This window comes from Schistocerca americana, chromosome X, assembly GCF_021461395.2.
Source record: "Schistocerca americana isolate TAMUIC-IGC-003095 chromosome X, iqSchAmer2.1, whole genome shotgun sequence".
Taxonomy (NCBI): domain Eukaryota; kingdom Metazoa; phylum Arthropoda; class Insecta; order Orthoptera; family Acrididae; genus Schistocerca; species Schistocerca americana.
In genome coordinates, this window is record NC_060130.1 from 960,613,841 (window position 1) to 960,640,130 (window position 26,290).

Below are 26,290 nucleotides of genomic sequence, written 5' to 3' on the forward strand. Positions count from 1 at the left end.
TCGTTCCACGTAAACGCATGCATAGGCATGAATATTATTTCTTTAAAGAACCGCAGTTACAGTTCCCTGTGGAATACTATGGGCCCTAAGTCCTCCTCGGCATATAACACCGCACACATTGCCGCTGTCTCGTCCAGGTGTTAAAGAACGGTGACGGGTTCCTGCTCTTCGCGAATCGAAACACGTATGCTATGAAGGGTGATGAACAGTATAAAGTCGTAGGACGTCAAATCACAACCCTACGGATGATAACATTATTCCGGTCGCTTCTTGACAGGTAGCTTGTTGCGAAAATAAGTGAACTATCATATTAGTTCGAGTTTGCTCCACCAAAAAGCTTTATTAACCGATTGGACCTCAGACATGTGGTTCGTCAGAGGCCCGAAGAGTAACCAAATTGTTACTTCTGTCTCTGTTTGTGGCGCTTTATCTCAGCTGCCCAATGAGCGAGGAGTCGCAGTGGTAAATAACTGGACTCGCATCCGGTTGGCCCATTTGGCCACCCATGCTTAGGTTTTCTGTGGTTTTCCTGAGCCCATTAAGGTAAAAGTTATGATAGTTTTTTTCGAAAAGAGCACATGCGACTTTCTGCCTTGTTCCTGTAAAAATATGGGTCTCTGTTCTGTGTCTGACGACGCCAAAAGCGACGGGACGTTGTACTCAAATCTCCGTTGCTCTCATTTTCGTCCTTCGCAGATGGTCCTGTTAGTGATGCCTCCTAGGAAGTTGATGGCTCAAATGGCACTGAGCACTATGGGACTTAACTACTGAGGTCATCAGTCCCCAAGAACTTAGAACTACTTAAACCTAACTAACCTAAGGACAGCACACACATCCATGCCCGAGGCAGGATTCGAACCTGCGACCGTAGCGGTCACGCGGTTCCAAACTGACGCGCTTAGAACCGCACGGCCACACCGGCCGGCTGGGAAGTTGACCCTACAGCATTTCTGCTCTCCCTTCTGTTACGCAACAGCAGCATATACGTTCCTGCTCCGGCGGTTGTTACCTTTTATCCACAGAAAATACAAACTGACTGCAACACATTCATAATGTAATGGCAACATTTCAAAGGCAGCACTTTCTACCGATCTATAATTATTTCCTACTTCTTTTCTGTAACTTATCGAAATTAGCGTGTTTCTTTTGTAAGGACTGTTGTTTGCGGCTAGAGAAGCGTGGGATTACGTAGTTGTGAGCGGTGCGGAGTGCGGATGGCAGCGCGGCCTGAGTTTCACGGGTCGCTGGTGCACTCGGCCCTGGTGGCTGGCCGCACGCTCGCCTGGCTACGTTGTTGCTCTGTTTTGCATATCCTCACTGTTAATTGGCGTGGACAGGCCTGCTGCTTCGCGTTGTCCGCCTCGCCGAGTGTCACTCTCCATCACAATCCTACCAGCTCTGGGCTTCGTGCCAAATAGCTAATATCGGCGTTTGCCGGCTCCAGATTCAAACGGAATAATTATAACGATGTCACTGGCTGTACAGCTATCTGGAGATGATTTCTATACAGATATTTCAAAGACAAATGTCAGAAAATAAAGGTAAAACAATGTGAATGACTGAGTGGTAAATTACTAAACTACACGTCCACAGTTGTCGAGTTCGATGCCTGGCCAATCCCAGGTATTTTTACCAGTCACTTCCTTCACTGCGGAAACTATTTTACTGAAGAGAAAAATGCCAAGCTGCTCCTTGGTTTGGAGTCCACGTTAAACTGTAGATTCCCCAGTAAATGGCTAGGTAAGTCATTTCAGAGGGTGGATGAAGCCAAGACACACCACCTCTAATAGAAGCCTTTTTTGCAAAGCGTTGTGGTGTTAAAACCACCTTTGGGGTTGCTAACACTTTACCTTTCAGAGCGACTGCAATAATTTTATATCCAAGACCTTGTTCAGTAGACACAAAATGGAAGTTTGTGAAATGGTCTGAAATGAATTACCATAATATAGCAGGAATATTCCATGTACCTGTATTTGACTCCGAGGTCCACTTCGCGTTATCATTAACTTGAACTGATTGAGTGTTATCAACAAAAATTTCAGTACGAATATTTCCATAACAGAGAGTTTTCTGCTTCACTTCTCTACACTTGCAGTAACTTAGTGGGGTAGGAGGATACTAAGTGCTGTCAGAAGATGCAATCCTCAAATTAAAATTGGTTTCGACTGTAACGTCCCCAAATTCTTACAGAACTATTAAGAATGTTCGATTTTAACCACTCATCGATTTAGAGATACTTCGAATGGAGCAGTGGATCAGTTAGGGAAGTATATTGGACGAAAACCAGCAGGCCGTTTTTAAAAACTACGCCAAAATACTCGTCGAGTGATTCAGAAAAATTACAGAAAAGTAATCAAGATGGTCGGAAGGGGATTCGCAGGCATTCCAAAGAGGAAACAGTCTGAACAAAATTCAAATTGTAATCAGTAATTAATAATAAAGATGTTCTGGAGGAGAACCACAAATATTCCGAATAGGAATTAATTTTCCACAAATCTCTTCTGGGCTGTGGACTGCCTGTCATTGTAAAAGAAATGTACCGATGTCTTGGCTGCTGTTGAAATATCGGTATAAATAATACAGGAATTTTGTGAAACACAACGACCTCGAAAGCCAACGAACTTCCACTAGGAATCAGTTGTTTAAAGCAACGAGACACCTTGATTTGTTTCAGGGCTATACTTTGCGCACGGGCATGATGGATTCTGTCATTTGTCTCTTATTAAATTTAAGGAAGTGCATGCTCAATTTGTGAAGAAATCTTCGTGCATCAAGTGCTCCAGCTCCTCCGACAACATTCAGTGAAAATCTTCCGCAAGAGCCTTGGACATCAAATGGATTCATTCACAAGCTAGAATCGTGGTTTCATGTAACTCCGGAAAGTGGTGATAGCATTTATGTTGTGCAACTACACGTGCTGTGTAACATAAACAGTGTAAAGCCTTTTTTCTTTAAGTAATGATGGCCGAAGTGGATAATCAATTTTACTGGAGGACGCATTGAAATAACTTTAAATTCACTAAACATGATATTAGACATCTTACTGTGGTAAAGCTTAGCGCATATTATCCTGAGAAAAAAATTAATTTTGAAGGAACAATGTCAATAAATTTGGAAACAGAAATGATAATTAAAATCCAGCTTCAACGCATCTTGGCTGTGGAGGTGCCACCATACGAACAGGCGGTGGAAATCCATTCATGGTACCTTGAATACACATATTCAACGACGAGCTCGAATAATTTCGCATTTCTATAATGTTTCCGAGACCTTCGTAACTCATTTATGTAGAACATTTCCCTCAGAAGTTTGAGTAACGTTCTCCAGCGAACAGTACGAGGGTTATTCGGAAAGTAACGAACGATCGGTTGCGAAATGGAAACCATAGTGAAAATCCGATGAAGTTTTGCTCAGGTGTGTTAGGCAGTGTCTCTAGTATGACCGTCGATCGGTTTACGTCGTTCTTTTTAGTTCTGAGCACACAGGGTGCACATAAAGATACCTAGAACAATAGTGCCTCTCGCCAAGTACGAGGGCCTGGTGAGAAATTTCGTCTGAAGCTATGCAGGCCACATAACATAAATATCATGCGAATCTTTCTTGAAGACAATTCTCAGGAGCATTCTTCGACGCGCAAGTCGCCGAAGTGGCGTGAAATTGAGAGACTTGCACCCGGCGAACGATTTGCCCGACGGGAGGCCCTAGTCATACGACATTTACATTTATTTAGCCGCATTCTGCAGGGGCAATGAAGATGCTCCTCTGAGTTTCATCTGTGCTCACATGAACCGCTGGCTATGAAGACAACATTGTGGCACAGACAACGAGGTGTAGGCCAGCGTAGAGAATTGCCAGAAAGCACTGGCGGCTGCCTTCTATTTCGACGGTACTGGAAAGCTGGTACAACGCTACGACGAACGTCTAAGTCGGATCTGCGATTATGGACATAAGTAGCTGGAAGTTGTAGCTAACTGTTGCAAATAAAACAGTTTTGATTTCCACTGTGTGGCCGGCCGGGGTGACTGAGCGGTTCTAGGTGCTACAGTCTGGAACCGCCTCGGGCATGGATGTGTGTGATGTCCTTAGGTTAGTTAGGTTTAAGTAGTTCTGAGTTCTAGGGGACTGATGACCACAGCAGTTAAGTCCCATAGTGCTCAGAGCCATTTGAACCATTTGAACCATTTGCACAATTTCCACTGTGGTTTCCATTTCGCGACCAATTGTTCCTTACTTTCCGAATAGCCCTCGTATTTACCTTCTGTGATAATTACGAGCTCTTCACGTATACGCACACATTATTCGAACTGAGTATGTGCTGTAAACAATCGGTGGCGGGCAGAAAAGCAACAGTGCATACATTCAGTGAAAAAAAAAAAAGGTTCAAATGGCTCTGAGCACTATGGGACTTAACTTCTGAGGTCATCAGTCCCCTATAACTTAGAACTACTTAAACCAAAGTAACCTAAGGACATCACACACATCCATGCCCGAGGCAGGGTTCGAACCTGCGACCGTAGCGGTCGCGCAGTTCCAGACTGTAGCGCCCAGAACCGCTCGGCCACCCAGCCGGCTCAGTGAAAAAGAAGCAACCAATGAAAACTAGTTTCTCATAGATATGATGATAATTGTGAATATGGTTAATCCACTAAATACAACTTAATTAACCTCAGTGGGGATTTAAGCGAAAACAACAACGGCAGAAATGGTGTAACGAATAACAAGTCCCGGAAGTGGGGCCGCTTCGAGACGAGCAATGAGCGTAGAGATGGGAACCGTGGATGTGTGTTGACGTTAAATTGTTGCACGTAGTGAATGGTTTCAAGGACGCGGAACATTAACTGCGTTGCTTACAATTTTTTGCGGGCCTCTAGCACAGTTCATCATCCCTGATGGTTTACTCGCTTTCTCCTCGTGTAACTGATGTTTGTATTACTGTTTGTATCCTTGGTTTCTCTAACTGTTCGATGGTTTTTCTTCCCGTTGCCTGTGCTTAAATAATTGAATGTGTGTAGGCATAGGATCATCTTTATATCCATTGATGCAGCTTTACTGAAGTTCCTGTAGACTATCTGATGTGGTCAATGTCTCCGACTACGGACGTTCGACAGTCTGACGAAAGGAAATGAGAGGTCGGTTGTCAAGGTCTTTACGCAGGCTGTTATACGTGTTGCCTCCGGTACAGTTTTTTTTTCTTGATTTGTGGCTCCAATTTTTAAATAGCACTATAATTCTTCATCTACATGGTATGGAAAAAGTTTGATGTTGAAGACGCGAATCAGAAATATATTACTTAAAAATAGAAGTAATTCTACTATATTTTGTGAAACATGTAGAATATCATGCTCACTAAATTCACGATAGTAGAAAGTACGTTTCGGGGTTTTAAAACTGAAATACGGGGAATGTCATCAAGTAACAACGTATTATTCGTTCTACTACCAGTGTACAATACAGTGTAGTTATTATTAAAGTACAGCTACTCACGGAATAATTATCGCATGGCAGCAAAATTTGGTAGAAATGCTAATGCGTTAATGCGGAACCGATATACGCCGGAAAAAAATTATTTCCAATTTTGGCCACCAGATGCGAATCTGGGGTTGTGTATTGTTTTTATGTTGGTACGATATATACACTGTTATCTGATAAGCCACAACGTGAGGAAACAGTATGTATATCGAGAAGAGAGGCCCTCTGCTGTTAGAGAAACTTTTATGTAAACATCAGCAATTGCAGTGCTGCATTGAGAAAGTATCGCCTTTTGAAAGGACTTTGGAGAGGCCCAATGTCATCAAATGGTTTAAAGAAGATGACAATGAAATACGAAAACACGGATGAGCTTTGTGTGGCGCCTCGAAGAAGAGGACGTTCAATCCCGGTGAAAGTCACTGACGAGGTTGCTGTTTGTTGTAACGGCGACCGGAACAGTCACGGGGTTGAAGTGACGGAAACGCGGCGGAACCCGCGGAGCGGCCCGCAAACAACAACACAACGGGAGAGGACGGACACGACCAACGAAGGACCTTACGACAACAACAAGAACGGAACAACAGAGTCAAGAAAACCAAACAAGACAACCACATCCACTCGTAAAGAAAACACGAAAGTAAATACGCTGTCTAATGCGAGACGGTATGTCCTGAGACGTACGCAAGGTTAGACTGGCATGCTGATTTTTTTTTCTTTATTGTTATTTTGAAACCCGTACAACAGGCAGGCCGTCAGCAGCATGTTACGCTGCTCTTCAGCCATAGAATAGTCAAAGAAACAACAGAAAAAAGACACATAAGGTACAGAATGGTGGGTAATAAAACAGTAGACACATAAAGACAAACACGGAGCCGTTCACACTCGACGATAATCCACACTACAAACTGTTGACATGACGCACAAACACTGAAGATGTCGATGGCACAGGTGAACGATGGAGTGCGACGGTGAACACTGAACACTAAACACGACGGCACACACGAAACACTGATGGCGATGATCTCCGGCGCGCGAATGTCCACGTAGCGTGTGCGAGTCCAGGGACCTGCCAAGAGGGGAAGAAGGGTGATTGGGGGGGGGGGGGGGAGGGGAGAACAAAGATGCCAATGGCTGAGAAAAAGAAAGGAGGAGTAGAGGGACAGGGGTGGGGACGCCCGGGGGAGGTGTGGGAGAAATGGAGGAGGGAGGGAAGGGGGTAAGATGGGAGGGAGGGTGCCCAAAGGAGCAGACACAGGAAGAGGGAGGGAGGATCAAAGATGGTAGGAGGGATAGATGGAGGGGAGGAGGGCATCATCAGGGAGGGGGAGCTGGTGGAAACCACCTTGGGAGAGGGTAAGGAGGGTGGAGAGATGGAGAGCAGGTGGGACATGGGAATACAGGCGCGGCAGGGGGCACTGCATCAACTGAAACCTCATGATAAGCAGCAACGTTCTGAATTTGTTCTTCGGTTTCTGGCAGGGATCGCAGTTGATGACATGTGGCCAGACGTTATACCATGGAGTGACGAGATACATTTTACACTACAGTATGCAGTGGATACACATAACTGACAAGTCTGAGTTCTGAAGAGCCACTGCACTCGCCTTGTGTGACTTTGTGGTCTAAATTCACTAGCATCTTTTTTCTCGGTCCATTATTCTTTGAAGAGTATACACTCAGGTGGTCTGTCAGGTGTACCGTGATGTCTGCACACGGCATGTGATTCCTGTTTTGAAAGAGCGCAAGTGTGCAGCAACCACTATTTTCATGCAAAGTGATTAACAATAAAACCAACATTATGCCGCTCTCACTTCTTTCACACTTTCTACCCACGCCACATTCCGACTCCATTATATTTGGGAACGTTTCTATACGTCTTTCTTGCATTAACAGCGCCAGATTTGCACCTGGTCGCCAAAACTGGAATTAAATTTTTCCGGCATAACTCGATAAATGCATTAAAATATCTACCAAGTTCTGCTGCCATACGACAATTATAGCGTACACTAAATGTCCGTGAGTACCTTTACTGTAATTACAGGCAAACTGTACAAAGAAAACGTGTTTTAATTTAAAAGGTTTGGAGCCAGACAGCATACGATATTCAGTATAGCAACAATGGCTGTAACCCGGCTGGGTATCGTGTGGAACTGAGCTTGAAGGTGAGATGCAACTACGTCACTCCATGATCCTTTAACTCAGAGAGACAGTCCGTCAATCGTAGTGCCTGGTGAATAGCGTGTCAGAGTCTTGGCAACCTATGACCAATTGTTTTGAAACGGTAGAGTTCTGGAGAACGTGCTGCACAGGCAACTTTAGAGTGCCCTTTGCATCGAGGTAGGTTAGTATACAGCTGGCAACATGCAACCTTGCGTCATTTTATTGGATGATAAGGTTACTCCGATCTCGAAGACAGGCACAGCCACAGGGATTAACACGACAAATATATAACGGCTTGTACCATACCACTTCTTTCTATGTATAGAGTGGCGCGGGGAGTTGTTACGCTAATATGTCCAAACGATACAGCTTTGCCTTTGCAATGAGCCACAGCTCGTTCCCAGTATTAAAAAAAAGGTCAATTTCAATCCAGGATTGTTAATTACGTATTGGTTCTAGAGGCTGCACGCAAATACCACATCAGCTCTGTATTTCACAAGAATTCAGGCGCATGCAACTAGTACGTGCATATAATGTCACCTACTCTACATCTAATTTACTGTGCTTGTCAATGATGTTACTAGACGTGGGAAGCGGTGAAAAGTTATTACTCGTCAGCGCTTGTATTATCCCTGAGGAAAAATGTGAAATGACTAATCTTTGTGCTCACGGCACTTTAAAATGACATCTAAACACGATCTCTATTTCTGTTGTACAGTAGTCGCTTTGGAAATCAATAATCCAATAACACTTACGGAAATTACGTGCACGTAATGTCACGCCTAGAGCGATGTTATCAATTACGATATTTTCTATTTCCAAGTGTTTGACGTATTTCTGATTATTTATCTCGAAACAATGCTATCGATTGGTAAGGTGCCCTTCAGCCGACCGGGTCAAATTACTACAAAAACGTAATGCACTTCAACACACGTATTAAATATTTACCGCAGCTGCTACTAATCTCACTTACTGTAAATAGCAATTTAATAAAGTCTCTAAAACATTAAACGCCAAAGGCTCTCTTTTTACGAGGATTCCGATCGTACCAATCAAAGTTATAATTTTACCTTAAAGCTACTATATAGCGGAAGCTACCTCTGCGATAATATTAATTTCTATGATCTCTGAACTCTCTTCCTTATTATACCTTTTATTGTCTTTATCGCTTTGAAACCTTAAAATTACTTTTTAATAATGAACGTTATTATTTCCTTTTATATATTTGAAACGAAATTCTAATCAATACCTTACCACATATTTACTGAACTTCAATCGTAATTGAATTATAAGTACGACAGACCGCTGTCTATCTTTCTTTATCTTTGACATTACAGAAATTGCTAATCTTTGAAATAGTTGCTACTGAATGCTTTGAAACTCAAAATAATAGCTTTTCCTTGTTTACGCTGCTTTCGTAGATTTGTTTCAGTTGGAGTTCTATCATTTCCACTAAACTAGAACACGTAAAACAGATTTAAGTTTGACTGTTTCTTTATTTAATTCAGTTAACGAATTTCGTTACAACTTTTAAACCTCAATGCGAACCAGTGACACAAAAGCTGAACCCCACACTAATAGGAAATGTGGAAAGAGAAAAATGTTTAAACAAAAAGTCTACCTACCACTGTGATTTTTGACCTAAATTTACAGTTACAAGCAGTGCTCAGCCTCTTCAGAGACTGGCTTTCGTGTTCCCACTAACCGTCCCCAATTTAAAGGTAACTGCTCACCCTATCAGTCAATCAAATATCGTCGTTTTTCGTCAGTTAGTTCCGCTAGGGTACAAACTTACGCGCACTGTCTAGGGTCACTAACTTACGGGCAACAATATCTGTCCTCTCTCAGTGTAAACGGTGCAGATTCTGGTTCCTGTCTCTTACTAAACACCGATTGAGACTTTAACTCAACAGTTTATAAATCACATAAAACACGGCACTATGCCAGTCTAGCAATATGGGGTGGAGCGCCATCCTGCATAAACATCGTATGTTCCAGCAGGTGTTTATCAGCCAGGCTGGGGATGAGGCAATTCTGTAACATATCGGCGTACATCTCATCCGTCACGGTAGCAGTTACAAAACCAGAATCACGCATTTCCATCTGTCGGACATTTTGTGAACTTTGTTTGTTTTTGGTTCTAATAAAACCCCATGTCATTCCAAGCATGAGTGTCAATTTGTACCTCTCTATCTACGTTATTCCGTGATTTATTCAGTTTTCAAATTTATATTGACTTTTTGATCACCCGGTATATTGTCGTGGGCGTTAATGGCATCTCCAGCCGTCTGATATGCCCAGAGAGTAGACACAACGTGAAGGGGAAGACTTCTGTCAGTTACTGTTGTCTCTCTGCCCAGTCTTACTGGTAGCCAATGAGTGTGATGTGTTCGCAATCTGAATACCGTTGGTTACGTACACGGGTATAACGGTAGTTCCCCGGGGTAGTGCATTTCTATAAAAGATGTGTTCGACCAGTTGCAGCTTCGGTTTTATTCCCTGAGCTGGATGGCTGTGGCGGCAGCGGCGCGAGGCAGCGGCTACGACGACGGCTGCAGTCGGCACCAGAGTTAAGCGGGATGGCGTCGGCAGGCCGGCTGTAAAACTTGAGCGGACGTGCAGCTCCTTGTGAGTAATTGTTCGGTTCTCAATTTTTTACATGTGCATCTTCGGGATGTGCATGAGCGAGAAAGACGAAATTGTTGTTAGTTCGAGTTATTGAAAGAGGGTTCGCGAATGCTGCAGCTCTGCGACTGTATTTATTGTACAGCGTCAAATGTTTCCATGATCTCGGCAAGTCGATGACTTGTAAATACAGTAGAAACAGCTTATTTTTGCTGCACTGTCGCCATTTCTCAGTCTCATTTGAGTGGTGGGGACGCGTATGCACTTCGAATGTTCACGTGGTTATATAAGAATCCTATAGTAACGTCACAAACTAGTAAGGCTGAGTTTATTGGTTTAAAATATTTTGATGTCGTATGTAAATTGTCATGTTAATATTTCTCATTCCGCCTAAGAGCGTTAGCTGGCAAAGAGTGGTGTTGTCCATGCAATATATCTAGGAGGGCTGTTCGGAAAGTAAGGTGCGATCGGTCGCGAAATGGAAACCACAGTGACAATTAAAAAATTTTTATTCGCTACAGTTAGCCACACCTTCCAGCTACCTCTCTAAATAGTCGCCGCTCCGACTTAGATATTTGTCGTGGCGTCGTACAAACTTTCCAGTACCCTCGTCACAGAAAGAAGCCGCTTGTGCTTTCCACCAATTCTGTAACCTGGTCTGACTTTCGTTGTTAGTGACAAAATGTTGTCTTCGTAGACAGTGGTTCATGTGATGAGAGATCAACAACGGAGGCAGCTAATTAAAGGCTGTATTGTGGGTGACCAAACGCTTCCTATCGAAAGCGCTGCAGGAGCGTCTTCATTGCCCCTGCAGAATGCGGCTGAAAACTGTCTTGAAGAAAGATACGCATGACATTTATGTTGTGTGGGCTCCATAGCTTCAGACTAAATCTGTCACCAGATGGACATACCTGGCGGGAGACACTGTTGTTTTAGGCATTTCTACGTGGTCCCTTTGCGCTCTGAACTGAAAAGAGCGATGTGAAGCAATCGACAGGCACACTAGAACACTGCCCAACACATCTGTATAAACTTCCATAGGATTTTCACACTGGTTTCCATTTCGCACCTAATCGGACCTTACTTTCCGAATACGCTTCGTAATATCAAAAGTGCCAGCACCTGTTAGTCGATATTTACCGACTGGGGTCTTTCGTACCACTGTTTTCTCTGACAGAGCCCAAAACAGCCGCGACTGTTATGAAGAGGATTAAACATACACTGTTTGTTTGAATGAAATGTAGCGCTTTGCCACTGCCTACTCGAGTTCGGTTTTCCACGTCAGTGGTAAGGCAGTTGTCAAAGGTGTAGCCTAAGCTACAGGCGTCCTATTTGACCCGCGTTCATCGGGAAAATGCAGGGGCGAGTTCATCGAAATCTAGGTGTGTTTTTTTAGCAGTGTAGTATTTTGCACATTGGATATTTATGCACGTCTTCGAAATCGGTCAGCTCTAAATTTTTACAATGATATCATAAATTCAGCATATAGATACCGGCACATTTACGTATACAGGGTGTTACAAAAAGGTATGGCCAAACTTTCAGGAAACATTCCTCACACACAAAGAATGAAAATATGTTATGTGTAGATGTGTCCGGAAACGCTTACTTTCCATGTTAAAGCTCATTTTATTACTTCTCTTCAAATCAAATTAATCATGGAATGGAAACACACAGCAACAGAACGTACCAGCGTGACTTAAAACACTTTGTTGCAGGAAATGTTCAAAATGTCTTTCGTTAGCGACGATACATGCATCCAGCCTCCGTCGCATGGAATCCCTGATGCGGTGATGCAGCCATGGAGAATGGCGTATTGTGTCACAGCCGTCCACAATACGAGCACGAAGAGTCTCTACATTTGGTACCGGGGTTGCGTGGACAAGAGCTTTCAAATGCCCCCATAAATGAAAGTCAAGAGGGTTGAGGTCAGGAGAGCGTGGAGGCCATGGAATTGATCCGCCTCTACCAATCCATCGGTCACCGAATCTGTTGTTGAGAAGCGTACGAACACTTCGACTGAAATGTGCAGGAGCTCCGTCGTGTATGAACCACATGTTGTGTCGTACTTGTAAAGGCACATGTTCTAGCAGCACAGGTAGGGTATCCCGCATGAAATCATGATAACATGCTCCATTGAGCGTAGGTGGAAGAACATGGGGCCCAATCAAGACATCACCAACAATGCCTGCCCAAACGTTCACAGAAAATCTGTGTTGATGACGGAATTGCACAATTGCGTGCGGATTCTCGTCAGCCCACACATGTTGATTGTGAAAATTTACAATTTGATCACGTTGGAATGAAGCCTCATCCGTAACGAGGACATTTGCACTGAAATGAGGATTGACACATTGTTGGATGAACTATTCGCAGAAGTGTACCCGTGGAGGCCAATCAGCTGCTGATAGTGCCTGCACACGCTGTACATGGTACGGAAACAACTGGTTCTCCCGTAGCACTCTCCATACAGTGACGTGGTCAACGTTACCTTGTATAGCAGCAACGTCTCTGACGCTGACATTAGGGATATCGTCAACTGCACGAAGAATTGCCGCGTCCATTGCAGGTCTCCTCGTCGTTCTAGGTCTTCCCCAGTCGCGAGTCATAGGCTGGAATGTTCCGTGCTCCCTAAGGCGCCGATCAATTCCTTCGAACGTCTTCCTGTCAGGACACCTTCATTCTGGAAATCTCTCTAGATACAAACGTACCGCACCACGGCTATTTCCCCTTGCTAATCCATACATCAAATGGGCACCTGCCAACTCCGCATTTGTAAACATTGCACTGACTGTAAAACTACGTTCGTGATGAACACTAACCTGTTGATGCTACATATTGATGTGCTTGATGCTAGTACTGTAGAGCAATGAGTCGCGTGTCAATACAAGCACCGAAGTCAACATTACCTTCCTTAAATTGGGTCAACTGGCGGTGAATCGAGGAAGTACAGTACATACTGACGAAACTAAAATGAGCTCTAACATGGAAATTAAGCGTTTCCGGACACATGTCAACATAACATCTTTTCTTTATTTGTGTGTGAGGAATGTTTCCTGAAAGTTTGGCAGTACCTTTTTGTAACACCCTGTATGCTATGGAAAATACGGAAAAATATGGAAAATACGTAAGAAATAATTAAATTGTGGAAATATGGACCAAAACAAAATTGTTAAAAACGTGGAAACGTGTGAAAAATGGTCAAATTGTGAAAATTAGGAAAAAATAGGAAAAGTACGAAAAACGTGGAAAAATATGGAAAATGTGAGTGGTTACGTATCTGCTGGACCTGGTGGCTGGTCCCTGCTGGCACCTTGTATGGAGAATTCGCGTATTTATAGCGATATTTAATTTGTTATTAACAGACACCTGCATCCGGATCCTCTGACTTGGTCTCAAATGACGAAACTTAAGTAATTACAATAAATTTACTTTCTTACTATTTATAACAAATAAGCGTAATAGTCCTCTCCCTATGCTCCAGAGAACTCGAGTGACGCATCCCACACATTTCTGCTGATGAGGACGGGGGAAGCCTTAATTCTATTGGGCAAGGATAGGGGGGGGGGGGGGGGGGAGGGAAGGCGCAGAATGTGAAGGAAGGACGTATGGGCAGGATGTGTAACCTGATAATCTACATGAAGGCCATCCAGAACCGGCAGCGCCTGAGGTGCATGGGCAGGCCTGGAAAGGGGGATGGGACGGGGAGGGGGCTGGGTGCATGGGCACGCTGTGTGATACATTGACTCAAGCCCATTTGCATCTCGTATGCCAAGATCATTTACATCTCATATCTCAAGGTAAAACGTATCCTGACATAGAAGTTCTTAACAGATGTATGGGTGGGACAGGTGTTTCCCTGGGTGAACTTGAATGTAATATGACCAACTGGATGACACTGAAAGTAACGTCATAAAGTTCAAGGTCGTTTGCATCTCATATCCTGAAGGACCGTTTAACTGTACACAGGAAGTGATCGCTTCATTGACCTCAAACCTGTGGTACGTATTGCTGTCCTGCTAATGGTGATCACTATAAGCGTTTCACCTCATTGATTTCATTTTCATTTATTTCATTTTATTGAATATAGTTGAGCTGATAAAATTATGTCATCGTTTTGCAATTAATGAACCAAGCCAGCGCATAAGCGACAGGCAAGTCATTTGAAACAGCATTTCCGACCGTTTTTGAGATCCGGCTCTGATGCTAGTAAATCATCCAACCCGTATTGTAATTCATCGAGTGCTTTTGCTTATTTCATTTTTGGCATGTGTGAAGGAAGCAGCCTTGGTTTAATTTCTGATCATTGAGAACGTAAGAGGCATCGTCGGATTTGTTTCAGTCTTGTGAACACTTCGGAGCTGTATCTGTGACGAGCATATCATCTAGATCGGCTATCAGCTTGACAACAAGTAGAGCGGGCCTGGTCAAATAGGACTCAGTCAGCGCTCGCGCTCCACCTGCTCTCCTGTCCAGGGCGTCGAAAACAGCAGAGAGTGGAGTGAGAAGTGAAAGGTTGACTGTAGCCGGACGCCTATAGCTAGCCAGTTATCACGCAGTTTAATAGCAATTGTACTTGTCTTAAATTAGTAAGAGTATAGCGCCTATGCACTCATCCAAAAAAAGAAAATGTAGAGAAGCCGCATCATCCAGTGCCGAATAGAAAAGGCTTTACTTTTCGTACCGTTTGAATACTATCTAATCTGCTTAATATGCCATTGTACTAGTATGAGATGGAAAAACACTCGCTGAAACCTCATTACAATTTAGTCACAAAGACAATATGATACACATGTCCTATGACGGACGACAGTGAATGCTGGTTGAACTGGAGGCGGTCATTTTGAAAAAAGAGTTAAGAGTAAGTAGAGTGGTTTCAAAATATTTTACGGTCGGCATCACCAATTACTTGAATTCATTTCATCCGTTAACCCTGTGACTGCTGGAGGCGCACGATCCGCTTGGCACGCTGAGGCGCTGCGGCCTCCACTGTCAGCCGTGTACCTGCGCTAATGTGTCTGACCCTCGAGCTGCCGCCTGGGGCGGAGCACCCCTCGCTGCTGCACCCGCCCTGTGCTGAATATTTCTTCAGTGAGTGCGAAATATTGTGTCCTCTCACGGCTGATACAGAATACTCGGAAATGCTCTCACTACGTAGTTCCTCTGCAAGTGAATTACTACAGAATCCAACGGTCTGATAAAACTATTTTCCGTCACCAAGAATGATATCTTACTTGTAGTTTTCTTGCACTATTTTTGTAGATTATGCTGAAAGCGACGTGATCGTTAGCTTTACATCAATATTTTATTGTTCTTTCTTGGATACCCGTTTATAATGTCTGCATTTATCTATGCGTTCCTCACCGTACTAACTCAAGAACGAATAAAATACTGTATGTCATTTTTGTTGTTCAGAACATCGTATTACTTCGTTTATACGAGAAAGCGACATACAGATCATCTTTCATATCGCACTACAACATCGGAATTTACTGTCAGCAACGGTAAGAACAATTTTACTTCACGTCGTTAAATTCGTATTCACATGGCCTACTGTTTGTATCGCTGAATTGCCCGAATATTTGTTGCACTTTGTAATTACCCGATTATGCGTAATTTTGTTTCTTTGACGAAATTTGCACAATACTTGTGATTGTTGCACATAAGTATTCAACAAATTTTCCAGCATTTGAAAGCAGTGAAATCTCTGTCTTTTTGTTAGCACATTAAATTCACTTATAGAGAAAATTCAAAGTCATGAACTGTAAATTTAGGCGTCACTTTTACAGTTTGTGAATATGTTTTCCACCCTTCTTTTTGATCCGGGCTTTGGACCGGCACTGGCGAAGTTAAAAACATTTTTATTTTGTTTTTCCCTTTTTATAATTTTTTTTTCGTTTTAAAAGTTTTGTTCTAATAGCGTTATTGTATTCGTTCTATGTTGCAATTAGTAATTCTGTTTTGTGTGGTATTTTTCAAAACATGGTAAGACACACAATGGCAGCTTGCAAGTTTTACATTTGTACCTGCTTTCTCGATGCACCTTTTGTTTCCAGCAAACAATGCATCTACGCGTTAGCGCGCTTTTCTTGGATTGCTCACTTGTTATAATGTCTGGAAAATGCCTTCCCACAAATCGTAGAGGATTATCATCAGAACACCTTCCTCTGCCAGCTTTTCTGCTCTCTAACGTATACGTTTCTGTAGGTTCCCTTACCAGTGACAGATGAAACTCTGATATCGTCATTTTACGACCTGTTAGTGATCTGTGCAGAACATGAGCATTTAAAACACACAGATCTAAAACGTGAAGAAAGAATTTTTTACAGCACTTCATTGTTATCCGTATACATCCGACAGAGCTAAGCAGCATATCAAAACTGTCAACTGCTCCTATATTCAAGTTGTAATCTACAATGCTTTGTGGTTTCTTAATTTTTTCTCCAGTACTCCTGTCAATCTTTCCTGTGTCAGCCATTTCTGTGGTGTTACATGTGGTCAACATCCACACTTCCCTTTTGTCATACCACTTTATAGCAAGCATTGTATCAGTACACATAAATTGAATATATCCACGTTCCAGTTTCTTCTGAAGTTTCGGCATAATGCGTCTGTTCTTACGGATAGTACCACATACGTTAGTCCCATGACTGTGAAGCCAGGCTAACAAGTCTGGGCTTGAGTACCAGTTATCGACGTAGAGGGTATGTCCACGTTCTAAATAGGGCTTCATAAGTGTAGCCAGTATGTCACCACTTTTCCCCAAATTGTGGAACTCAGTTTCTGTTGATGCCCCTGTATAAACAATGGAATCCAAGACATGGCCAGTCTTATAATCACATAACACAAATATTTTTACACCGAATCTACTCCGTTTCGGTGGAATGAATTGTCTGAAAGAAAAGCGTCCTTTGAATAATAACAAACTTTCATCAATGCAGAGTTTCTGATGTGGATTAAATGCACAACGGAAAGCTGTACGAACTTTATTGACAATGTCCCTAATTTTGAATAATCTGTCTCCTCCAGTACTGGCAGAGTTGTCACTGAAATGTAACATTCTCATAAGTAACAAAAAGCGGTCTCTTGACATAGTTCAATAAAAATTGGCGTATTTAGAAGACCATCTCTGGTCCAGTATTCGCTAATTTTCAGTTTTTTCACGCGAGGCATCAGAAGACGAACAGCTATGAAACAATACATTTCTTCATATCCGGTATCTTTCCACTTTGAGATTCGAAAATGCACTGATTCGGGAGTATTCTCCTTGGTGAATAAATAAAACCGATTCGTTTCGTCAGCTATATATTTCATCAGTTCTTGTGTAAAGAATAACATTAAAACTGACAGAATACTTGACTCATTCCCTATTTGACACACATGTCCCGACAGCGTATCATCAAATGCGTCGTTAACTGGCTGAAAGTCATTTTCTTTCCAGTCAAATATATCACTATTACGTGCTTCCTTCGTAGGCGTTTCGCTATCACTTTCTGGTTCTTCAGATTCAGAACAACTAACATCTCTTGTTGAAACATGAGACTGCTTTGACAACCCCGCTGACGTGGACGGTTTATGAATGTAGCTTTCGGACTCTGTGGAAGAGCTATCACTTTCGAAAAATCAAGTTGTCCACGCTCACTGTCACTCCTCGTAAGAATCTCCATGATTTCTTCCTCAGTGCAACCACGACGTCTCGCCATTTTCCTTGCAAAATACAGGACGCGAAGAACACTGGTGTAAATTCTGATGAACAGTGAACTGTAGTATGAAGCCTAGGCACACAACAGACAAGATAGCGGCCAGAACTGCGAAAGGCTACTGAGGCATGGGACGGGAAGTCCGCTGTCCGAGTTATCTCGTCATCAGCACTCAGGTAGCGGCGCGCCTATACTCGTCAACAGCGCTCAGGGGAAAACCGGCGGCCGCGACTATACTCGTCATTAGCACCCAGGGAGCGGCACGCAGCATGACGAGTAAACTCAAAGGGTTAATGGAAAGAAAGAATAATTTTATAACATTTACGGCGGACAAGATTGGTGCTATCAAACAAAATTTAATACTACGGAAAGATCAGCTTCAGTTTCATGACATAGAACATTTCCTGGAACTCAATGCAGTCATTTTTGGGCCAGAAATGACTGACCACGTTTCAGTAACTGATACATTTCATCACGAGATCGCAAATACGTTCCAAGACTTTCCACGATTGAAGACTGATTTCAATTTATCTGTCAGACTAGTTTCGCTTTTGGCTACGGTTGTACGTCATTATTTCCAACATGAGCTGATAGTGAGTACCTGCCCCAACGACCTATTTATCCAAACAGAAATTTTCGAGACTTATACTGCACAAATAAGCCTCTAAACCCGCTAAAGTAAATTCAGTGTTTGGTTCAGCGTATGTATAGGAATTTGTTTCTGTTTTGAAATTGACAAAGTGTCCCCAACTTTCGAATTGAACAGATTTTAGTCTGTGGAACGCCATGTCTTTCATTGTATTATGAAACAACGTTGGAGATTTATTACGCATTCCACAATCGAAATGCGTATAAATTTATGAACAGAGCACTGTCAAATGTCTATATGTAAAACTCGTACGCGCTATTCCTATGGCAGCGTGGTGGTAGCTGGTGAAGCGGATAGCTGTCTGTAAGAACTGTTGGCTGAGGAAGGAAAACCAGTGGTGGAGCAGTTGTAAAGACACTGCGTTTGCCTTATGGAAGAAGATGCGTCAATATCTCGAGAGAAAATCCATATCTAGGCTTGCTGTAATTCCCTATATAGCTTAAGGTAAATGCCGGAAATATTGATTTAGAAAAGGGACACTATCGATTGTCTGTGATTGTCCCATCTCAAACGACCTCGTTGTGAACGGAACGTGAAAATTTCATCTTCCTTCCACTGGAATTCTCGTGCTTGATGGTAGTTAAAATAAACTGTATCATTCGCTTGGGAACTACTGTGTTTGATTTAGTTTGAATGATCGCAATGTCTTTGTACTTTTATTATGATAACGGATACAAGGATCATGCAGGGAGCCATCCTATCTTAAGCGGAGAGTGGTATTGTATAAGCTCCAGTCTTGTGGCAGGTTACAGCGCTGCTGATAGGTAGCAAGAGGATCTAAATCATTGCTGATTAATCACACCGGCCTCGCAATTTAAAGAGACAGCGGAGGGCTTATGAAAACTATTCTGCAAGCTAGACTGTGCAAGAGGCAGATTCGGGAACTTCCTTATTTACCGCCTGCGCTTTGATGATGTATTGCAACGAAATGGCTTGCGTTGTACATTTAATTGAGCACGTGGGAGAGGGCAACGGATGTTCTTACGTTTTCGCAAAAAAAGAAGGAAAAGATCATTAACGACGTAGTTCACAGGTCACTGACTTTCTACTTTTCATCAAATCCGTGTTTGCGGCGAGACATCTCAGGCTAACGATTCCTGTTGATGAGGTGGAGACTGAAGCCAAAACCAGTGCTGTGGAGTGGGTCTGTGCGGGTTCCCACCTCCACAGCCTCCACATTGTTGTGATGCTAGTTGCCGCACTGTCAGATCCGTAGAGTGCCACGCGCTAAACGGCTTTGCTCAGATTACTTGGCCTCCTTCCATTAATTACTTCCACGGCTTGAGCACCACCTCGGCAGGAGCAGCTAGGCGTAAAAAGCCGGGGTAATTCTCTTTACAGGAAAGGGCAGACTGGTCTTTTACGGCAGCATGCTAAAAATTAATCTTCCTGGGAATGAGATTATTTTCTCTCACGGTAGTCCGGGAAATAACCTTATTTTTGCGATTCAGCCGCATGCAGTCAGCTGGAAGCGGTACTGCGCGTGTCACTCACCTCAGAAAATACGGTAATAATTTGGAGTAAATTAATGGCTCGATTATTAATTAATCATAGTCAATTTTGTGTGGAGTCAGTTACCTAAATGAACGATTAACGTTCATTTGTAGGAGGGATGGCAGGGCGTATAGCTCTTCGTGCATTGCAGCGTGTGGCTTGTTCATTATTCGGCGGACACGCCGACAGCGGTCTCGGAACACACTGTACCTAGCTCGCCTGCTTCCCGCGCCGGAACGTGTTCCTATATGCGAACAAACACGACTAAATCATTGTTAATTAAAAACAAACAGGTCTGCCTACAAACGTAATTTGCATCGGAGAACTGCAGCTACGCAAAATAAATGATGATGCAGAACGTAACGGTCCTCACGAAACAGCCCTGTCGATGACTGCACTTCCTGATACTTTTCGGAGCAATACATTTCCCACGAAGATTAGACGCAGAAGACAATGGTCAAGGTTGCACTGCCTTTCTCGCTCCTAAGCTTCCGAAGAATTCGCAAAACGTGCTGCATTTGCAAATGTCGCGAAACGTTGCAGGTATTTCCACTTATTTCTGTATCATTTCATTGGGTCAAAACTTCATCATATACTGGTAATGAAAACAACAGGAATAGACAATTACAGCAACACTGATTTTACTGCTGGTCATAAGATTCCATTGTTATTCAAATGTGTCGTCTTCTCCGTCTCTTTTTAATTTTTTTTAAAGTTTTTACTCGATCAATATTCCGCCCGAGAGACCTTATTGTCATAACATAATCCTAGCCTAATTTTACATTCAAAACGACTAAGAAATCTTAGCTTGAAAAAATATGTGCTCATCGAAGTTTCAGACAGCAGATGCGTCGATCCTGAACCTGGTAGAGAGACATCGCAGCTTTCATACGATCTCATAGTGACTGGTCAACAACAACGTTGAATCTAACAGTTGTACACGTGTTCTGTCGGCGATCTGTTTGGTGAACAACGGAGCCGGCCGCGGTGGTCTCGCGGTTCTAGGCGCTCAGTCCGGAGCCGCGTGACTGCTACGGTCGCAGGTTCGAATCCTGCCTCGGGCATGGATGTGTGTGATGTCCTTAGGTTAGTTAGGTTTAAGCAGTTCTAAGTTCTAGGGGACTGATGACCACAGATGTTAAGTCCCATAGTGCTCAGATCCAATTGAACCATTTTTGAACAACGGAGTCACAGATGGTAGCTGAAACAGTTGTAACGTCAAAGACCGGGAGCTACACTAGTGCAGGATTGAACCAGATCAGCAATGGGCCTCAACTGTCAGTACAGTGTCCGTATAGTGTATTTCGGCTGTCAAATATCCACTTACTTACAGAGAGAAAACAAAGCTTGTGGAGATGACTCTATATCCGCAAGACTAGCAGCTGTCCGACAGAAAAGAAAGCGTGCATCAATTTTTCCACTTAAGTCGCCATCAAATCTAAACATTCGTTGAGGTGCTTCACAATTACAGCTCAGAATAACTTACAAACAACTGCTGAAAACCTGCTATAAATACGCATCCATCTAAATGACCTGTATCTTCATCTATCTTTATTTAGATTATGTTTACGTAAGTTTCTTCCGTATATAAAAACAGTGAAGGTTCATAGAACGCATTTTTGGAATAAATAGATACTATTGACACACTAATAATAATAATAATTATTATTATTATTATGCTAAACTATAAGATTTTAAACTTTAGCCAGTGATAACGTACGTGCTTGTGGATGATAATGTCCGTGGGATATCGTTAAGGTCACAAGAAATAGGAATGCCAACAACAAACACGAAACACTGTAGCTGAGTTGGGTAACAACTTCGAGTTATACTGTAAAAATATTTACTAAATTATAATTACTTAAGTAATCATTATTATCGTGAAGAAACTGTTTCAATAAGACTTCAGCCAAAACCTGAAAATATGTTATATCTTACTGACCAGCTCCAGTTAGTGTTAAAGTAAAGCACGCTTTTCTGAACCATGAGGAGCTAACGAGCTTCCTACCCTCCGTGTCTCAGCCTTCAGGCCCATTAACGGTACACAATTGCATCCTTTAAACAGGTATAATGAATCGTCAGCAAAAGAATCCAGGAAAGTGGGTTCGAATCGTGCCTCAGGTGTGTGTGGATTTTAAATATGTCGTCACTGTTGAGACTCTGTGCCCATAGGAAACACAGCAGTAAAAAATGAATATACGTGTGTGCAACCAGTTTACAAGTCTATGGTTATAGAGAAAACAGCACCTCGGCTAAATGGCCTTTGCCTGTTACATACATATTTAAAAATAAATGTACGTATCTACACCGGTGTCAAAAATAAAAGCAACAAACTGAGATTTTGCAAGGTTGCGTTTATTTTGCCACAAAACAGTATAAACAGGTGATAACAAACGTAGAAACAACGTAAAGAATGCAGATTATGAACAGCTGCAACATGCATAACAGTAGTCGAACATGTTCTTCTTTTTTTGCAACTTAACGGATTTGCACACACTCTTAGACAACTGGCTAATGTGCTAACTGCGGTGTGTGACCACCTCTGGTAGTAACACAGGCCGGACAACGACAGCAAGCTGAGAATAACGTCGTCGATGTCATGTTGAGCCAATAGCTCCCAGTCTTCCTATGGAGCTGCTCACAAGTCTTCGAGATTGGTGGGTGGATGTTGACCCGTCTCCCTAGTGCATCCCAGACAAGCTCTATCTGAATCAAATAGGGGTGGCGAGCAGGCCACACCATGCTTGGAGCACCTTCCGTTTCCAGAAAACATCAACTACTCGTGCTCTATGAAGTCGAGCGTTATTGTCCAACAATACGAAGACTGAGGCACAGATCCTCGCAACAACCGTACATGAGGTCCCAAGGTGTCTTCACGATACCTCACTGCAAGTAAATCTTTCCGATTCACCGTACAGTTTCATGAAGAGGTGTTCGAGTGGTCAACATAATCCCGGCCCACACCATTAGCAGTCCTCCTCGATACCGGTCTGCTTCCACGATTTTCGCGGCTCGAAATTGAGTTCCACATTCCCTTCAGATGCGAATCCGTACAGAATCACTCTCCAGACAAAATCGGGACTCATCTGTGAGAAGAACAATGACCCTCACTTCGACTGCCGAGGTGGCATGTTGACGAATCCATTCTAGACGTTCCCTTCTGTGAAGACGCGTCAGAGGCACACATACAGCAAGTCTCCGACAATAAAGGCCACTCTGTCCAGGCCTTCTCTACGCCGTTTTCCTCGATACAACACGTCGAGTGGATGCTGCGAGATCAGATGCCTGTTGCTGCGCAGTACTAAGGCGGTATCGTCGTGCCCTTACGGCCAGATAACGGTCTTCTCTTTCTGATGTCACACGTGATCCGCCCTGTCCTGGTCTTCGGGTACAGTTTCGGTCTCTATAAACTGTCGCCACATCCGAGAAACAACAGAACGATTCACGTTAAGACATCAGCCCACATGAGTTTGCGACTCTCTTGCTCCCATTCTTCTAATGGCACACCACCGCAGAGGGTCTGGTAGGCGTCTTGCCTGTGCCATACTACAACGTCTGTGACTGTGCAGACAGCAATTGTGGATGTGGGGGTACCCGGAAAACACTACTTCGTTCGACAGGTGCCCTGGCGTTAGAGTAGGAGTGGTTTTCCGTTGACAGAAATACCATCTTCCGTGCAGAACACGATCGGACGGACATCTGTTGGCAGTTTATGTTATTATATCGCGAGTTATACACAGGGCGGGGAAATAGCGGTTTGTAGCTTCAATTTTGGACACCAGTGTACGTACATATGCAAACTCTAAGATAAGACAAACCACACACGACGTTACCCGAATGGGACGGAAATCGGTAGGTCTATGTACGTATACAGAAAAACAAATGATTTCCGTTTCAGAAAGACTGGATGATCCATTCAACAATTGGAGCTTCATAGACTGAACAAGTCAGTAACGCGTTGGTCAACCTCTGGCCCTGGTGAAAGCTGTTACTCTTCTTGAAAGTGACTGACAGAGTTGTTGGTTGTCCTTCTGAGGGATATCACTCCAAATTATGCCCAACTGGCGCGTTAGACCTTCAAAATCCTGACTTGACTGGAGAGCTTTGCCCGTAATACTCCTACCACTCTCAAGTCGGGAGGGGCACGGTGATCTTGCTGGCCAAGGTATGGTTTGGCAAGCACGAAGACATGGAGTAGAAACTCTCGCCGTGTGCGGGTAGGCATTACCTTGCTGGAATGTAATCCCAGGATGGTTTGCCGTGAAGGGCAACAAAACGACACACAGAACATCGTAAACGCACCGCTGTGCCGTAAGGGCGTCGCGGATGACAACAAAAGGCGTTTTACAATAAAAAGGAATAGTATCCCAGACCATGACTCGTGGCTGTCAGATCGTATGGCGGGTGACAGCCAGGTTGATACCCCACCGCTTTCCAGGGTGTCTCTAGGCACGTCTTCCGCCTGGAATCTCATTGAATGGAGTACAGCTCTCTTCAGTGATGAGTCCTGCTTCCAAATGAGACCAGATGATTAGCGAAGACGCGTCTTGAGACGTAAGAGAGTGGGTCTGTAGGAGATGGACAGATAGAGGGGATGAAGGATATGGGCAGAGAGGGTGCGGAGGAGGGGATGGACACAGACAGAGAAGGATGAGATGGGCAAATGGAAGATTGGAATAAACACATACCAGGACAACGCCGAGTATTCAGCTAGCTTAAACATAAAAGTATAGGCAAAATAGTTAATTAATCTAACATTTAGCCTGTATTTTAACTCATAATCTCTCTTACATTAATTATCTTACAGCAGTCAACAAAATATTTATAAGAGGCGATTAAAAAGAGTGGCATGCTGGCTCTGGACATTACGGGGTTCAAACCGAGACTGAGTTTTACTAAGTTTTTAGTTTTGGGGTAATATTTATAACTTGCGTCTTACTTAGAAATTGTGTGTATGGGAGACTGTATCGTCAGGTTTCTTCACTTATGGGGACCCGCGTGACAGTATTCTGTGCTTCGTTTCCACTAAGCAGTGTCTCAAAGAGCCGCAGACAGGAGCAATTCGTAAACTTCCACGTTTATATGGGGCGGAAAACACAGCCGCGCAGAATTCTTCGAAATCCAAACGCGCAAAAGTAGCATCGCATCTCCACACAGCAGTCATAGCATGTCAAAAGATTTTCTAGGAAACGCTAATCGGTTCTGTAAGCTAAATACAAAATGTTTGTCTAAGAGGCATATAGTCGGTTGTAAAATTTAGACAGCAAATTCATGCACAATGACTGAGCTCTAATCACTGTCCCAATGTTTCGTATCCTGCATTCATGTGGCAGGCAGCGAAAGAATTTCTGTGAGACCGATCTAAATGCCTCCCCGATTCGTCAGATAAACGTGTTCGTGCACATTATGTGTTTGGAAGTGATACAGAGGCAGCTGAAGTCGTTTGTTCTGTTTCAGAGGATGCCTTTGAGCATGTTTCGTCAGGACGTCTACTGAGGGTGGGATTATTGGTAGGGCTAACCTTAGATTGTTCAAATGGCTCTGAGCACTATAGGACTTAACATCTGAGGTCATCAGTCCCCTAGAACTTAGAACTACTTAAACCTAACTAACCTGCCCGAGGCAGGATTCGAGCCTGCGACCGTAGCGGTCGCGCGGTTCCATAACCTTAGATTGTAATGGAGCTCCTAAGGGACTTGGCTGCCAAGTCCATATTGCACTGCTTCTAAAATCGGTTTAAAATTCACTTGACGCTTATCTAAGAGACAGTCTCTTTCCTTTCCTTGTTAATATATGCATCATCAAATATGACTCAAAAAAGTAGCACTGACGACACTTAAGAACTTTATACGAAGTAAATTGATAAGAGGTGGAGCGTGTTCCCTATGGTGCACAAAACAAGTCAGGGCACTGTTGCCGAATTAACAAAAGAACGCGATGTCTGCAATAGTGGCAACCATTTTCAGATGCTCGGAACTTAGCGTGGACTTCAGTGCCAAAAGCGTTTAATAGTCTCCGCAATGAAACACTCTCTCGAAATCTCGCAAAAACCCGAAGATATTCTGGCAATATGTAAATTATAGCAACAAAAAGACACAGTCAATACCTTCACTGCGTAATGACAATGACACCGGAAAAAAATGGCTCTGAGCACAATGGGACTTAACAGCTATGGTCATCAGTCCCCTAGAAC